Source organism: Typopeltis vanoorti, chromosome 10 (genome assembly GCF_054136105.1).
Source record: "Typopeltis vanoorti isolate ZY-2024b chromosome 10, IOZ_Tvanoo_1.0, whole genome shotgun sequence".
Classification (NCBI taxonomy): domain Eukaryota; kingdom Metazoa; phylum Arthropoda; class Arachnida; order Uropygi; family Thelyphonidae; genus Typopeltis; species Typopeltis vanoorti.
Genome location: NC_143558.1, coordinates 7,430,684 through 7,448,870, shown reverse-complemented (window position 1 = coordinate 7,448,870; position 18,187 = coordinate 7,430,684). Strand labels below are relative to the sequence as shown.

The 18,187-nt window shown below is 35.9% G+C and overlaps 1 protein-coding gene across 1 annotated transcript in view; it reads right to left on the bottom strand.

The window, feature by feature from the left end:
- Nucleotides 1–16,591, bottom strand: part of BTBD9 (BTB (POZ) domain containing 9) — a 271,031-nt gene extending 254,440 nt beyond the window's left edge. The window contains exon 1 of the mRNA XM_090398752.1: nt 16,571–16,591. The gene's annotated coding sequence lies outside the window, so the exon portion shown is untranslated. The remainder of the gene's footprint in view (nt 1–16,570) is intronic.
- Between the last annotated feature and the right edge of the window lie 1,596 nt (nt 16,592–18,187).

Below are 18,187 nucleotides of genomic sequence, written 5' to 3'. Positions count from 1 at the left end.
ACATGTCTCTTAAAGAAATGTTCCTGATAGTTAATGGCAGTGTTTGCATATATGTTTATGCAAGTATTGCCACAGCACAAGTTCCAAGGAACCACACAGAAAGAGGGTGATAAGGCCGAGATTACAAATTATGAACCAATTGGTGTATCTGAAGTTGCAGTTAAAATGTTGAAGAGATTGTTTGCAAAAGCTAGGATACAGAAATATGTTCATAACAGTATTCTCTACAAGTGTTAGCATGGATTTGTTAAAAGGAAGTCATACTTTTCCAATATACTTATATACTATAAAGGTGATGAATGCACTGAACAAGGGAGATAGATATGTAATGGTATACTTACATTTTCACACAGGCTTTTGGATACTAGATAAGTCTGATAAGTGACTGTTAGGTATCAGTAAGTTGTGTGTTGAGGGGAGAATCCTGAGAAGATCACTAGTGGTGCACCATAGAAATCTGTTTTTGGGAATGACTGTTGTTTAATTTGTATATTAATGGTATTCAGTTGAATTCTAAATTGCCAGCCAATCCTCGTTCGTTCAGTATCCAGGTAGATACCTAACAGGGTGCACCACAAGAATGTGAGGATTGGACATTAGGTCAGAAGCCCTGGTCGGTTTTCCACATTTCTTTAAAGGCTATGTGGAGGTCTCCTCTCAGTTTTGACCCTTAAGCACCCCAGAGCTTATGAACAGTTTTATTGTGTGATATCCCTGTAGAGCAAACATTTGATTAATATTATTATGTAATCATTTTGCTTTAATGTTTCTCTTGTAATAAAAACAAAATAGCAATTGGAGATTCTTATATTTGTCTTATAATCATTCAGGGACAAGATTTAATTGTTTGCCTCAGGACATGATCTAATCTGGTGACAGCCCTGAATAAGCTTGTGGGACTAGTGAAAAAACTTTCAACACTAACAAGTACAGTTAAGGAAGTTATTGGTAAAATTGTTCCAGTTTACAAAAGGTGATGATAAGGCTACAAATTACAAGCCAATCTGTCTCAGGAAGTTACTTCAAGTGCAAACTTTGCTTCTTTATATCTGGATAAAAGACAAAACCAGGATATAATTTCTTGGCATCTTTAATTTATAGTATAACCAAGCAAAAAAAACTTTCAACATCTCTAATCCAGAATATTTTAGTAATAAGGTGCGACACCTTTTTGCTACTTGTATATGGAAATATGACTTCTGCTTTACTTCCACCTTGGTATCATCTCTGGGTCTGGCTCCCACTGATGAAACCAGTCTGGTTAGTGGCCCAACCCCTAATGAAGGGCATTATACATGTCCATAAGAATGTGCATTGCATTATGAGATACTAAGGCAACTGAAGTGACTTCATTAGCCTCCATATACAAGTAGCCCTGTGGTGAAGTTACTTCAAGTGCAAACTTTGCTTACACTTGGATAAAGGATGAAACAAGAATATAATTTCTTGGCATCTTTAATTTAAGGCCAATCTGTATATTTAGAGTAGTTAAAGTACTGGAGATATTTGTGAGAGATAGGATACAAAAGTGGGTTGATAACAGTGGTGTTCTTTGTGCTTGTCAGCATGGTCTATCAAAGGGAGGTTGTGTTTTATGAACATGCATACATACTATGACAAATGTATTGGATAAGGGAGATGCATATACAATGACATACTTAGATTTTGCAAAGGCTTTTGAGAGAATGCCATACATTGGTAACTAAACTGGAGCAGATGGTATTCTATGAAAGATTGGCAGGTTGGATAGACAACTGGCTTTCAAATAAGTATCATCAAAGTTGTATATGGTGTGCAGTATCCTGGGTGAGAAAAGTCACTAGTGGTGTGCCATAGGGGTCTGTTTTGGGATCACTGTTATTTAATTTATATATGAATGATATTGGGATGCTATCTGCTTTTCTTAAAGCAGTTTGGGATTTGCTGTTTGCAAACTGGTGATACAAAACTGGGAAGAAGAGTATGGAACAAAACATGTGAAATATATACAATCTATTCAAGTCTTCCTTACAGAAAGACTTGCATAGATTGTATCAGTGGGCAACACAATGGATTTGTTAGTTCAATGTTGCAAAGTAAGTTTCTGAAATTTGGTAGGTAACAACAGGATGCAAAGTACACATTCAGAGGGGATATTTGAGGAAGTTAGGAGACAAGAGACCTTGGAGTGGTGGTAGACAAGGATCTGTAGTTCAGGTCATATTGTATAATTAAAAGGTTATGTCAGATCATGGCAATAATGCAGAGGATAACATACAGAAACAAAGCAGCTCTAGTTCCCTTGTATATTATTGCATGCGCCATGGAGTCCTAAGACTCACCATAGGGAATCTATGATAGATATTGTGTTGCTAGTTTGTATCAACCCAATAAGTAACTTAAATGTTTCTATCATACCCTCCCCTTTATTGCCTATTAACCAAGTCATCCTTCTTGCTTATGCTTTGTACTGCTCATAAGAATGCTGATTACTTTCTTAAACCTTTATATTCTGGGTATTATTTTTTTTTTCAGCTTCATATTGCTACTCATCCATTTGATCCCTACTTGGTTCATCTTCTGACTGGGTATGCAGTCTGATAATGCTCTCAATCCCTGTCCCATGAACTATTGATATTATTTCATCATAGCTTCTTATACCATGGAACTGCTCCAAGCTATCCCCTAATTTATTATTATAAAAACCTCCATGGAGTCAAAGACTCATCGTGGGAGGTCCACTGTTATACACACAGTTTATCATACCCTGCTTTAATTATATTCACTCTCTCTGTGCTCGCCACACTCTCGGGCAATGCATTCCAATCACTCACTACTCTCCATGCAAAAAACCTGTACCTCATTCCCTTGCTCACACCCTCCTTATACAGCTTCCAGGGATGGCCTCTTGTTCTCTTCTTATCTTCATTCATTCTGTGCAAAACCTTCCCTACATTAATCTGGTAATAACCACTCAACAGCTTATATGTCTCAATCATATCCCCCCTCCTCCTTCTATCCACCAATTTCTGCAAATTGCATTTTGTCAATCTGTCTTCATACTCTACATTCCAGAGACCAGAAACTACCTTAGTCAATCGCCACTGAACTTTTTCCAACGCAATTTCATCTTTTTGAAAACCAGGTGACCAGATCTGTGCACAGTAATCCATATGTGGCCTGATCAAAGCCTTCTACAAAGGAACCATAACATCCTTACTTCTACAAGTCAGTACCCGCTGCATCATTCCCATTGTCCGCTGTGTTGTTCTCACAATTTTAGTAACGTATCCCAAAATTTTAGGTCCTTGTCTACAATCACTCCCAGATATCTCATCTCCTCTACCACTTTCAAGATATTTCCACATATTGTGTACTCTACATCCCATCTCTGCTCCCCAAATTTCATTTGGGAATTTGCTGTAATCACCAGCTTTGTAGTTCCATATAAACCTTTTCTTGACTGAGAATTCAAGATGTATAGTAACCTTCTAGAACAAAACTGCATGGTCCCTTTCCCTTATCAGACAGATTAGCTACTGTGGTTTATTTTATAGATACTTCTGATGCTATTACTAGAACTCTCAAACCTCTAGTTCTCTCCCTCACGTGCAGTTTCAGTAATTATCCCTTAGTAATGGATAAATTCTATTTCCATCTTGACATTTTTCCTCCCTCAAATCAATGTTCCCATAACTGAAGTATCCCATAACTGCTTGACCTGCATTCATTGTGCTAATATACCAAAAATATGGGAATTGAACAGAGTAGCCCAAGTACAATCAGATATCTTCACCTGGACCATTCCTGAATCAAGTACTGTCTCATATCTTGTCTATCATCTATCTTATTCACATCCCTGGGCTCATATCCATTCTCATCTGCTGCAATTTATGTAACAGAATTCCATAAAGAGTGTTCTGACTAGCTGGTGATCTGTGACACTCAGCAAGATTATGCCTGGAAGGACTATAAATCTTGTACACCCCTTGGGGGTACATTTCAGGAATTTCATGATGAATCTAAGCTATATCTTCAGCATTATGTAAGTGAGAGAACAAGAAAGTCAAGTTTTAGATCTGATCAGGTTTTTTTGGGAGGGAGGATGCAATTGAATAGGGTATCACATCTCTCTCCAAATGGAGAGAATGCTCAAGGTAATTCATCTGAGTGGCAGTCAGTGATGATCGATAGAAAACTGAAATTCAGGAAGCAGAGGATTGCTGCAATACTGAGAAAGACACCAACCTGCAGAGATAAGAGTTATCATTCCGTTGTATAAGCCCCTGATCAGACCACACTTAAGACTATTGTTCTCAAATTTGAAGGATTTGAAGGGATAAATTAACTGTGGAAAGGGTACAGAGACAGATAAAGATGGTTTCAGGACTGTACAATGTCAGTTACGAGGATCGACTGAGGGAATGTGGACTGCAGAGTTTGGTGGATAGAAGGAGAGGTGATATGATTGAGACTTTTAAGTGTTGAGAGGCGGTTATAGGGTAGACATTGGGGAGTTCTTTCACTTGATGGAATGGCAGGAAGGAACGATGACAAGGGGCCATTCCTGGAAGTTATGAAAGGAAGCTGTGAGCAAGAGGGTGAGGAGTGGTTTCTTTGCATGGAGAGTGGTTGAACCATGTAATGCATTACCTGAGAGAGTAGTTAGAGCAAGACAGTCAATGTGTTCAAGGAGTGGTATGATAAACTTTGTTTCCTAAGAACGACCTCCCACAATAAGTCTTTTGACTCCATGGAGGCCTGGATAATAATAATATTCAAGGAGAAACTGAGTAACAGTTGTAATAAATTATTATTATTGCACCCTCCATGGAGTCTGCACTCATCTTGAGAGGTCCATTCAACTGACAATGTATTCATCATACAGCATCTTAAAATCCTTAATACTCCTTGCATTAACACATTCTAGTGATGTGTTCCATTCAATGACAATTCTCCATGTAAAAAAATTGACTATTCACATCTCTTCACCACACTCTTACATAACTTCCAAGGATACCTTAGGTTCCCCCCCCCCTCTCTCACCTACTATTTTTATAATCCCATCCAGATTCAACCGATAAAATTCTCTAACTTAAATGTCTCCATATATCCAAACTCTGCAATCCATACTTCAACTTCTCTCCACAGCATTCCAAAGTACTGATAATGTCTTAGTTACTTGTATCTGGACCCTTTCCAAGGTTTCCAACATCACACTGAAAACCAGATGACAATATCTGAGCACAATAGTCCAAGTGTGGTCTAACCAATGCATTATACAGTGGCACAACCACTTCCTTATTTCTACATGTTAGAGTACTTCTTATCATAGCAGCACTATGATGTGCAGCCTTTGAACACTTACAATATAACCTCTAAGCTTCAGTCTAATGTCAACCATCACTCCCAAATCTCATCCTCTTCATGTAGTAAGGCATCATCAATATAGCACATAGCCTTATATTTCTGCACTTCAAAATGCAACAACTTATGCTTATTAAAATTAAAACTACAATCCAACTTCTTTGTCCAAGTCTGTTCAAATCTTCCTGAAGAAAATTAACATCAGCAATGCTACTTATAATTCTCCCCAACTTGACAACAGCAAATAACTAAAATCCATGGTCAGTCAACATGATACATCATTTGCAAACAAGTTAAACAGCAAGGAGCCCAAGAACATCATCCTGGGGCATGCCACTGGTTATCCTCTTTTTTTGACACACTGTTCCATCATTCAAACTTGCTGGTATCATTCAGAGAGTCAATCTCTGATCCATCTAATCTATACTCTCTATGCCTATCCTCTACAGCTTGTACGCCACTTATCATGTGGTAATCTATTAAATGCTTTTGCAAAGTCCAAGAATATCACTGTACATGATACTCCCTTAACACACACACACACACACACACACAACTTTATCAGAGAATGCAAGTAAATTGCTAAGACAGGACCTATCCTTTATAAATCCATGCTGACCATCGACCCAATCCTGTATTCTATTCCTATTAAATTCTGAATAAAATTCAGCAATAAAAACCCAAAGATTATGAAAATAGGCAGGAACACTGAAAACAATTGCAACTTGAATGAAGAATCTATAGAATTAAAAAAATTTCAGCTATTTAGCTGGAATTTAGTGTAGATAAACTAAATCTGGAAATTGACAACAGAATTAGCAAAGCTGGTAATGATAAGGCATCAATTGAATAAGTTTATAATGGAATAAGAGACTAAGACCATGGACATGAGTTCTAAAAGAACTTCAAATATTCCAAAGCTATGACTTATATTTTAGAAGAGGAAAGGTTAGCAAAACAAGTTGTCAGGCTGGGAGCAAGAAGGCCTACATCTAAGTGAACTGGCACAGTAAGAAGTGCCTTGGATTTTTTTTTTTTTTAATATTTTATCTGCACATGAAAGTCAACATCTATAGCAGATTAGTGCTATGAGTGAGCAAGAGGATAAGGAGAAATCTTCACAATTTCTTTGAACAGCTGTTACTGTATTTTTGGGGGAAGGCAGAGTGAGAGAGGCTATTCCAAAGAATGGAAGTAGATGGAATGAGAGAGGTGAAGCTGTTTGATGAGTTAAGATGGACTATAAGATGATATTCTTATTCTAATGAATTCAGAGGAAAGTGGAGGAATAATAGTCCATAAAAGTATCTGTAGAAGATGCACAAGCAGAAACTGAATATCTGTGAGAGGGACTGAAGTGGATATAGTGGAAGTGAATAAGAGGGACTGAAGTGGAGGCAGAGCATAGAATAGTAGTTTGCAAAGCAGGTGCCTATGCCAAACTTGATCAAATACCTTTGAAATGTCAAGTAAGTTTTGCGAGTTTTTACAAATTTTTCAATGGCTTGATTCCAGAGGTGGGTCGTGAAAACTAGATTAGTTGTAGATTGAGAGTCGCAAAATCTGTACTACTAGTCACCAATTAGTTGGTAGAGCTCTAGGTGGTTCAAGAGTTGTTGATGACCTCCATAATTTTAGAGAACAGAAGTGAGAGCAATTGGAGAGTATACTTCATGGTTGATTTATCACCTTCCCTTGGGATGGGATGGATATGGGCCTGTTTCAATGTTGGATAGATGCCAGTTGAACAGGATAGATTGAAGAGGAGATACAGAATAAATGTTAGTTGTGGGGCACAAGGTTTTAACACAATAGGTGAATACCATCAGGATCAGAAGATGTGTTCAGGTTATTATGGATTTTTCAGAGATTTCTTTCTGGCAGAAGACTATGAGATGACTTGGTGATGTGGAGGAAACTTTGCCCAAATCATCAATATAAGAATTGGAAGAGATGAGCGAGCCAGTAAGTCAGCCACATCTTGTAAGGTAGCTAAAGTACCATCCAGATGAGTGATAGAAACCTGGCCTTGAAAGGGACTAGAAGGAGCAACTGCCATTTGGGCAAGAGGCAAGTTTCCACCATTTGGCCCTTTGAAGGTCTGATTTGGATTTGATAATTCTTTTACAGCTGTTGCTAGCTGCAGTTAGGCAAAGTGAACAGCTGGAGTTTAGGTCTTGAGCAATGTGGTATGCAGTTTGTTTCAGCAAGGAAATACCGTGAGTAGACATTACTTAAAATTATAATAATGGAATTAACTCGCATAAAATATTTATTAGAATTTTAGCTTGAGTATCACAGGCATCTTCAGTACATGTAAAAAAGGGCTAATTAAACAATAACTGACAACTCCAAAAAGGCACCATCTAAGTAGCTAATGTAAGATAACTAAAAAAGGTCATTAAGTTTGCTAACTTATTTTTTTAAATAAGTTAGCAAACTTAATGACCTTTTTATAAATAAATAACATGTATTGATATATACAATTAAAAAGTTAGAAAAGATTAGCCGATTTAAAAAGTACCATCTCCCACAAAGGGGAGACATAGGCCATCAGATCTGTTTAAGTTAGGAGAGTGAAGCTTCACATGTTTCTTTATAAAGCCATTCAGTGAGGAACTGACTTTTGTGAAAGACTCATCTTGTTCCAATCAACTATGTCTAGTGTTGATGGCATGCTTTGCAGGTCCAGACTATCCAGGTTCAAGGTCCAGACTATCCCGTGTTCTTCTAGCTGATTAAAAGAAGATCTTCCTGTTTGTACAAAATAAGATAACCCACAAGAGCTAGGAATCTGGTAGACACCTGGATGACTGAGCTGTGGAAGCTTGCCTTTGGAGAAGTGAGAAAGGTGGCAATTTTCCTGATGGGTCAAAAGGCAACAAAAATATTTAATGATTTTAAAACTTTTGCTATGCATTCACTAATGCCTTGCACATAAGGGATAGGAATACACGTTATTTCTTCTGTATTTGAAGAGGAAGATATCAAAACTATAAAACTCTTTTGATGAAAGAATTCTTATACCATTAGACAGAAAAGAAGAAATACAATGCAATTCTTTCTGTAATAGTTCTTCTGAATAAAAAGGTATGGGCCCAATGAACCATTGTTTTAATAGTTCCCACTTTTGACTGGGATGGTGATGAGATTCAGCATGGATATAATGGCCTGTATGAGTCTCCTTCCTATAGACTGAGAAATGTCAGTTACCATCTGGTTGGTGAAGAATTAAAAGATTAAAAAGGCTAACTGGTTATTTACTTCTATTATTATCCAGACCTCCATGAGTCAAAAGACTCATTGTGGGAGGTCGTTCTTAGGAAACACAAAGTTTATCATACCACTCCTTGAACACATTGACTGTTCTTGCTATAACCACTCTCTCAGGCAATGCATTCCATGCTTCAACCACCTTCCACACAAAGAAACCGCTCCTTATCCTCTTGCTCACAGCTTCCTTTTGTAACTTCCAGGGATGGCTCTTTGTCATCGCTCCTTCCCACTGTTCCACCAAGTGAAAGAACTCCCAATGTCTACCCTGTAACTGCCTCTCAACAGTTTAAAAGTCTCGATCATATCACCTCTCCTTCCATTCACCAAACTCAGCAGTCTACATTCCCTCAGTTGATCCTCGTAAATGACATTGGACAGTCCTGAAACCGTCTTTGTTATCTGCCTCTGTACCCTTTCCACAATTAATTTATCACCTTCAAATCCTGGGGACCAAATTTGAGAACAATTGTCTAAACGTGGTCTTATACAATGGAATGATAACTTATCACTGCAGGTCAGCGTCCTTCTCAGGGACGCTGACCTGCAGTGATAAGAGCAATCCTCTGGGTTACTTTCACTGCCTTTGCAATATGCTCCCTGAATTTCAGTTTTCTATCAATCATCACCCCCAGATCTCTTGTCTCCCCCACTTCCTCTAGCATAGCTCCTCCAATCGAGTATGTATTCTCCCATCAATGTTTCCCAAATTTCAAGAATTTACATTTTGCTGCATTAAACCAACACCCCATTCATTTGCCCATCTGGCTAGTTGATTCAAATCCTCTTGCACGGCTGCCACTTCTGCACTATTACCGATAACTCTTCCTAACTTTATTATCTGCAAACAACTGAATATCCTCTTGCAATCCATTAACAATGTCATTGATATAAAGGTTGAACAATACAGGTCCCAGTACTGAGCTATGTGGAACACCACTTTTAACCTTCTGCCTCGTTGACATCGCCCACCATACACAACTCTGATACCTATCAGACAGCCAATTGTGAATCCAGTCGACTAACCCGACATTTCAACCCATGTGCTGCAACTTAAATATCAGCTTATCATGTGGCACCCTGTCAAATTAGTAAGCCTTTGCAAAATTAAAAAAAATGGCAGTATATGCCTTTCCCTCATCAACTGCTCTTGTCACTTTATTATAAAAGGCAACCATATTACTAAAGCAAGAGTGTCCCTTAACAAATCCATGTTGATTCTCACAGATAACATTACCCTCATCTGCCCAACACTGTATATAGTCCCTTACTAATGTCTCCAAGACCTTAACTGCTGATGACACACAAACTGGATTATAATTAGACACTTCCAGTCTGTTACCATCCTTGTGCAGTGACACTATCTTGCATCCCTTCCATTCCTTGGGTACCTTTCTCACAGCCAGACTTTTATTGAAGAGCCAGGTCAACAGAGCTGTCAGTTGTTTAGTACATTCCCTCAAAACCTGTGGTGAAATACCATCCAGTGCCACAGCTTTACTGGTATCCAGAGTACTCAGTATTTGGAACACACTCCTCTTGCACCTCTAAATCCTGAACCTGCCCTATCCCTCTAATATTAAAACTGTCTTCTGCAGAATGAAATACTCCAATAAAGTACTCATTGAACAACTCCACTATGTCTTCTGCATCAGTCACTATTCCCATTTTTATGCTGCAATGTCATTCTTCCACAATCGTTTCTCCTCCTATTGGCCACATAGCTAAAAAATTCCCTAAGAGTTTCTTTGAATTTTAGGACCAATTTCTTCTCATATTCCAGTTTTGCCTTCCTCACCATACTGGTCACTCTCCTGGCCTGAGTCTTATATTCTTCATGCATCCAATATAAGGAGACATCACCTGTCTCCTTATCCCTTCCATAATCTCTTTTTCAACTGGAGTTCCTGTTTGATATCATTTGTCATTGCTGCTAACAAATATCCTTTCACAATTTCCCAAGCACTAATGATATCCTGGCCTTCCAATTCTGCCCTCCATGGAACTGCCCCTAGTTGATACCTAAGACTATTATAACACTTGCCTTATAATTCCACATACATTCCTTTTCTTGAATACACATCTTCCAAGTCAAAACCACATGGTCACTCTCTCTCTCTAACTGGTAAGAGAGATGTCATCTCACTTATCAGCTCTTCTGATGCTATGACTAAATCCAAAACTCTTGAACCTCTTTTTCCCCTCTATTACTTCTAGGGTAAACTGGATCCTTGGATGAAGTACATTTAATTTAGAGAGAAACTGTTGAGATTCATCAGAAGAGCCATTCCAGATAACAAAAATGTCATTTACATATCTGAACCAATGAGTAGGTCTAGGTGAAATGTTGTCAAAAATACATTCTTCAAAGTGCTCCATAAAGAAGTTGGCAATAGCAGGAGAAATAGGATTGCCCATTGTTGGTCCTTTGATATGTTAATATACTTGTTTTTAAAGGAAAAATAACCAAATGCATTACAAAATCAAATATTTTAACAATATCTAAAGGAAATTGTTGCAGTAATTCAATGGTGTCAAATAAAGGAACATTAGTAAATCATGATAACATCTAAACTAATCATAATATCCGAAGCGTCCAAATGAGGATCCAAATTTTTTGAAATTCAAAGAATTTTTTTATATAAGTAACAGTTCTAGTTTCGGATATTATTAGTTTAGATGTGTCATTATTTATTAATGTTCCTTTATCTGCAAAAAGAATTTCCTTCAGACATTGTTAAAATATTTGATTTTGTAATGAATTCTGAATTTTTGGAAACTCTTTTCTCAGGAAAAAACTAAATTGATGTTTATAATTAAATCTTCAGTATTCATTATAATTGCTCAACATTTATAAAACAGATTCATTTAAATTTTAATCAAATATTTACACGATCAGCTGCTCATCTTCACACGATATTTGAATTTTTAGCAACAATGCTCCTGTAATTAAATTAAAACAAACAGTTCTACCATTGTTCTTTTATCATTTCGGAATCATATGATCCAAGTTTAAAACTAGCACTGTAATTTGAATTTGATTGAGTAGAAATGCTGATTCTCTTCAACTGAATTCCAAAATATCTGAAACTGCCATAACATTCCACTATATTTATTTCTTAGAGTTTTGAACTTTTGTGCAAGGTATGTGAAACTTTTTAATTTCTTTTTTCGTAAAGTAAAAATCAGAGGTGCAAGATATACATGAGGGCGAGTTATATTCGAGTAAATATAGTAATGAAAATCACCCATAATGATCACTTTTTTCGTATTTGCAAGGCTAATCCTATGCATATGTCATGGTCTTTCATGTTGCATGCCAGGTCTCTAGCAGCATTCAACTAAGCATTTCATCCTATCCACCTATACCTTACACTATACTTCCTGAAAACTACAGCCACAATTTCTCTCTTGTAAATATTTAGTCAACTTCACCAAGCACTTTTTTTTTATAGAAACTATTACTTTGAAGACTATTTTCACTGTATATCAAATTTTATTAACTTTGACATTCTCTCCCCCCCCACTTAATTCATGTGAAATATCAATTTGGCATTTTCGCTGTAGAATGCACTTATCAAAAAAAAAATCTTTAATAAAAAGGCATAAATATGACTGTTTCTCTCATTCAACCTAAATTTATGCAATTCAGAATAGCAATAAATAGTCATACATGACAGAACACATTCACAACATAATACAAGAACTACTTTTTGTTGACTAGGAATTAAAACTAACTTTTCAGGAAATATCAAAAAAAAAAAGTTATGTATTACTCATGCAGGCATCAGTATTGAATTTCCTTCAGACTGCTTTAGTATATTATTGTCATGTATGGATTAAAATATCTACAAAGAAAAATTCTGTGGAATTATCCAAAACTAAGACCTAATTAAAAGTCTATAAATGTATATAAAACTAAAATATAATTTTAAGAAATTTAATACTTGCTAAACTTTAAGTAAGCTTAGTTTAGCTTATAAGGATAAGCAAAGCTATCACTATTTTCTCTGTGATAAAATTCATCTTTCAAATAACTACCTTTGCTTTTAAATTATTTTGTATGCAATAATTTCATCTGACCAGAAATTTGCTTCATATATACATAAATCATTAAGTAATACAAATTTAAAGTTATTTTTCTTCACTATTATATCTGATAACAAGTGTGATCTTATCACCAAAAATTAAATAGCATACTATTTTTAGAATTCCTTTCAGCAGTAAATTTCCTTATTAATAAAATTACTTTCTCAATTTGTGGAAATTTTCCTCACTTAAAAAAAAAAGCATTTCTTTAAAGAGAAGTTTCTGAAATCTTACTTTAGAGCATGGCTGGTAGTGAACAAGAAGCAATGATCTCTTAAAGTACACAGCATTAATTTAATTTTTCTAGACATTAATTTTTCTAGAATCTTATGCAAGTTCAACAACAGGGATATATCTTATGCTGGTGAGCTGTTAAAAACAATCTCAGAGAAGTGCATAAGCAAAAATTAAAATTCTCATTTAAATTACTTTCTCCTGTTATAATTTAAACAAATTCAGCTGCTCAATATGGAATTTTAAGACTTAAATGATAATCCTAAACATGAACTTATAGCATAATCTAACAGATAAGCTTAAGTGCTGACAGTTATTCATGATTATCTTTTGATTCAATTGTTTGGTGGTGTTAATACCATTAAAAAAATTAAGTCACTTATAGCATAATGTCATGAACAGTATCAAAAAAAACATTGATTTCATCTAGCTTCTCATTAATACAGAAAGAAAAGTTGCTATGAATTACTGGCAAATAAGCTAGCGTCAGTTCATGCTGATGAGGTGAGCCAAACCTATAACATTTCTGTAAAGAAAGGTTAGGTGCCATTCATTATTCATAATCAGGGATCCAGAAATCCAAATGCCATGGATGAGTAAATTTTCAGCCTTGTTGTATTCAAAATCTCATCTTCCTTCTACCCTCTTTTACCTTGCGGTGTCGAGGGTCCATTGATCATCGGACCTCACTCCGTTTACAGGATAAGGTGGTCAGCCTTATGCCCCGATGTATCCTATGGCCTGTAGTGTTGAGTTCAAGGCCAATTTGCCTGCTTTGTGGGATGAAAAACCCCAGAATAAACTGGGGGAAAAACCCTGCTGTCCACGCCCAAGACTGGCTAACTTGGCTATGGCTGAGGAAGATCCTTCAGCTCCTCACGTCACCGACGGGAATCGAAGCTAGGACACTCCTTAAACATTTCACTCACTATCAAGTTATTTGATCATGGCCAGCCTCCAATGAATGTAATGAAGCTTTATTTTCAACCAGAAGAAAAAGTTAATTCCTTCAGAGACAGTTCGTTCCTGCAAAAAGATAGTTTAAATAGAAATACTCTAAAGATACCTTGCTGCTGTTTCCGAAATGTGAAGTAATTCTTATCTCTGACAACAGGCAACACTAGTTATCTGTCACCCTGCTATTAACAAAAACCTATCCTGCATTCCCATGCTAATTTTGAAATAAGTATTTTGAAGCATTTTAATCTCCATAACTTGCAATTCATCACCATTCCTATAAAAAATTAGATATTTCATTAAAAATAAAATTAATTTAACAAGATCGATTTTCATTTGTTTCACTACCAACTGTAATTCTTCTAGTACTCTTTGTAACCCTTAAGTATGCAGTTGTAATGTAGTATTAATGTAAGCTTATTTTTACAATTCACAACATGAATTAGCTTAGCATAATTATATACCTGAACATACATGATGAAAAACCTTTTTAATAGTGTTATTTATAAAGCACAGTTATCTTGCAAAGAAGAGTCAGAGAATCACATTACTGACATTACATTGTGTTCCATCACAAGTGTTGACCATTTTCTATAGTTTATCAACTTGTCTTTCCTGTCTAATTATTTTAGAGATGATTTTATTGCAGTCACCCTTCAATTATGGACAATAAATGAAAGGAAATACAAACTATACCTTTTATTTTTAGTTTTGTGAAGTGCAAAACAAGGTGAAGTAAAGCACCAACATATATATACTAAAGACACTGAAGAAAATAGTTCTGTCATCTACTAAAAAAAAAAAAAAAAGCAATGAAGAGGTGCAAAAAATGGCTCAAGGAATTGAAATGGTTAAGCTATGAAGGCAAAGTTCATTCTATAATGTATAAAAAATATCCTGAACATACATGATGATGCCGACAAACTCTAAAAAGGCCTCAAACCTTGTAGTAATTTAAAGTGGGAACCACTGTTTCACGTGACTTCAATTTTCACAAAAAACTATGATAGCAGAACAGTATCAAAATGTCAAGAACTTGTGTTAAACAAAAATTAAAGAAATCAAAAACTCCATTAGTCAGATGTCTTACAGATGCTTATTCAGGTTCTAAACCCCCCCCCCCCTTTTTTTTTTTTTTTTTTTTTTTTTTTTTTACATAATTCCTCACAAACTCGGCTGCAATGTACTTTGATAGATGAGAGTAAAATGAACAAGTTCTTCTTGTCCTCTAAGATGTGTGTGTGTAAAATTTTTTTGTGACCAGTAGATTTAATTGATATTTATGGAACAGTCTTCATAATAATCCTTAATGCTCGTGGTGTTGTTTATACCATTAATTATTATCATGAGAACATTTCCACTCTCCAACAAACTATGGGTTCAAATCAGATTTACATGGATGTTTGAAAGCCTTGAAATAAACTTGCCAAGTGTGAGGCAACCACTCCAATTATTGGAGGGCTGATGTGGTTTGAAAAAAAGCCATGATTGGTCTGTCAGCCAGGTTGCCAGATTATCTGATCCTTATCCAACCATTATACTAACAAATATTGCTTTTCTACACCTTTCCATGATATAGCCATGATTAATGAAAAATAAGTAAATTACATATTTCATGTAGTGTATAAAAAAAAAAATAAAACAATGAAGGGAATAGTTTGCAATGCAGCCTCTACAGAACAATGCCAAATTTAGAGAAGCTTTTTGGTATGTAATTACTTGTTTGACAAAAGTAGTCCAATCTAGGAGACAGACAACATAATCAGAATTAAAGAAACATCAACCACTGTGACAAAGTATGCTTATACCTGAAGATTACACAATTCTAGTCTGGAATTGTGATGTGGCATTATGTCCTTTAAGAGTTTCATGAATTAAGCCAGAGATACATTCCCCCCCCTCCCAAGATGTTTCTGAAAGGATGTACCTAGATGTATGAAACAGTGTGCTACTAACAAAAACGGGGGAAAAAAGATATTTTAAGATGAAGACTTGGAATAAATACAACTGGGTGAAACTTAAGTACTACGTTTATAACATTCATACTACGGCAAATCATTTTGCACGTAAAACTGACAACAGGAAGAACTGAAAGAAAGAAGCCAAACCAATTTGTTTTAGAGAAAATCTTTTATTTTCAATACTTTTCTCGGTGCTTTTTTATTTGTTGAATTAATATGACAATAAAGAAGAGGCAACGAAATTCATTAATCAATAACGTACAAAGAAATATCAAAGGGAAGATTTCTAAAGTTCATTATGAGGAAATTAGGCAATGGACGAATGCAGAATTGAAAACAAAACCAAATGTATCCACAACCGTATCGAAAATACTATACTACACTACAGCACTAGGAAACACATATAAACGGCAATATGGGCAAATTTAAATTAAGCTACTAGTTGCCACACCTTTTGAGAAAATGTCATTCACTGCAGCAAGTTGATGATGATATTACGATCTACTACACACATACAAACATCCCTACAATATAAACAAATAAAATTCTACAATTTCTAATTAGCTTGCTTACAGAGACAATTTGTGTCAAACAACAGAGTAAACGTCAACATTAATTGGATGTATATTAAACTGTCACACTAGTATTCGCAAGAAATAAGGTCAAAAAAAATCCTAATTTTATACAAATAAATAGTACGCAATACCCACCAAAACACGCTTGCCACTGACACCAGGTATATTTGGAGAAATTTTAGTATGAATCTGGCAGGCACAAGTAACGCCGCCTATGATAAGGCCGCTGTTAATTAAAAATGAAAATTTGAGATTTAAGAATGAAAAATGCTTGATTAGATAAATCGGAGCCATGGATTAAGAAGATATATGAAAACTGTTCATAAAATTTATTAGCTGATGCATTAACATAGTGACGATATTAATATCCTTATTTCACGGAAAGAAATTAAAGCTTATTGATATCAGCTGCTAATAAAAACAATCACTGTTTAAAATAACAATAAAAGCGACATTGCAAAACATTTAATAACAATAATAATATAAACCCTGCGAAGAACGACTTTTTCAGGAATTATTAGGAATTATTGAATCTATTGATCATGAGAAAGATAGGATTATGATGCTACTGCAATTATATCTTTCAATTACATATAAAAAAAAATTATATTTGACGTTCCGTAGACGCCGTATGGTCACTGCCATACCTCACATGGTTTTATTATTATTATTATTATTATTCCTGACACCTCCAAGGTGGTCCGAAGACTCATCGCGGGAGGACACCTACAACTGTCTCAACCACTACACCGAACGTTTTGGCAATGATGTCTTCTGCTAGAATAAGTGGGAGGATCGCAGATTCCCTTTCCACACAAAGTTGGTAGGACAATCACAAACATCCATGCCCACGGCGGGATTCGAGCCCGCAGCCTCTTGGCTGGAGAGCGGCCATGCTAACCACTCGGCCAGCAAGGCAGGCCAATTACATGTTGGACTCATTCATACTTAAGCCTCAATACACGTACATATTGAACTGTTAATTAGTAATTTGTGTTTTTCCAGAAGAAAAGTTGAAAAAAACCTTCTACTTCCACTTTAGAGGAGACGGTTTTATTGAAAATACCTACAAAATATTGCGAAACCTCAAAGAGTAAACATCACAGAAATAGAACATGCAGTTATGAGAGGATATGAAATAATTTCAATATCCTTTCTTGGCTTATGGGAAGAATTTCAAATGTGATTTTGAATTTCATGCAGCAGCAATGATACCCTTTGGGTAGAAAAACACTATGTGTGTGTGTGTGTGTGTGTGTGTGTGTGTGGCCTTTAGAAGTTCATATAGAGAAGATCATACAGATATGACAGTGTTTTCCTTCCAGAAACTCAGTTGTTTTCCCCAACAAAACAACAAAGTGACAAATGAACAGAAGAAATTAAACACATAATAAACTACGTAAACGGGATAACAATCCTATGAGTACCTTAAATATAAAAAAATCATACAATTTGCATGAAGGTAAATCAGTTAATTGTCACTGGTCAACTAGCCCAAGTTAGGTGTGGATTTGATGAAGTGAGCCTCCTTATCAAAGGAACAGTAACAGTAACGCATCATTCATTCAGAAACAGCTTGGCTGAAGAAATAGAGAGATGAAAACCATCAGATGGTGCAACACCAACATCCTCTTCATTGGATGAATCCATTTATCTTACCCAGATCGTGTTCCATTTTCCTTTCTCTCTGTCTCTCTCTCTACATTAGATCCTTGTGCAAGGATTTAGAATATCATGATGTGTTCCGACCCC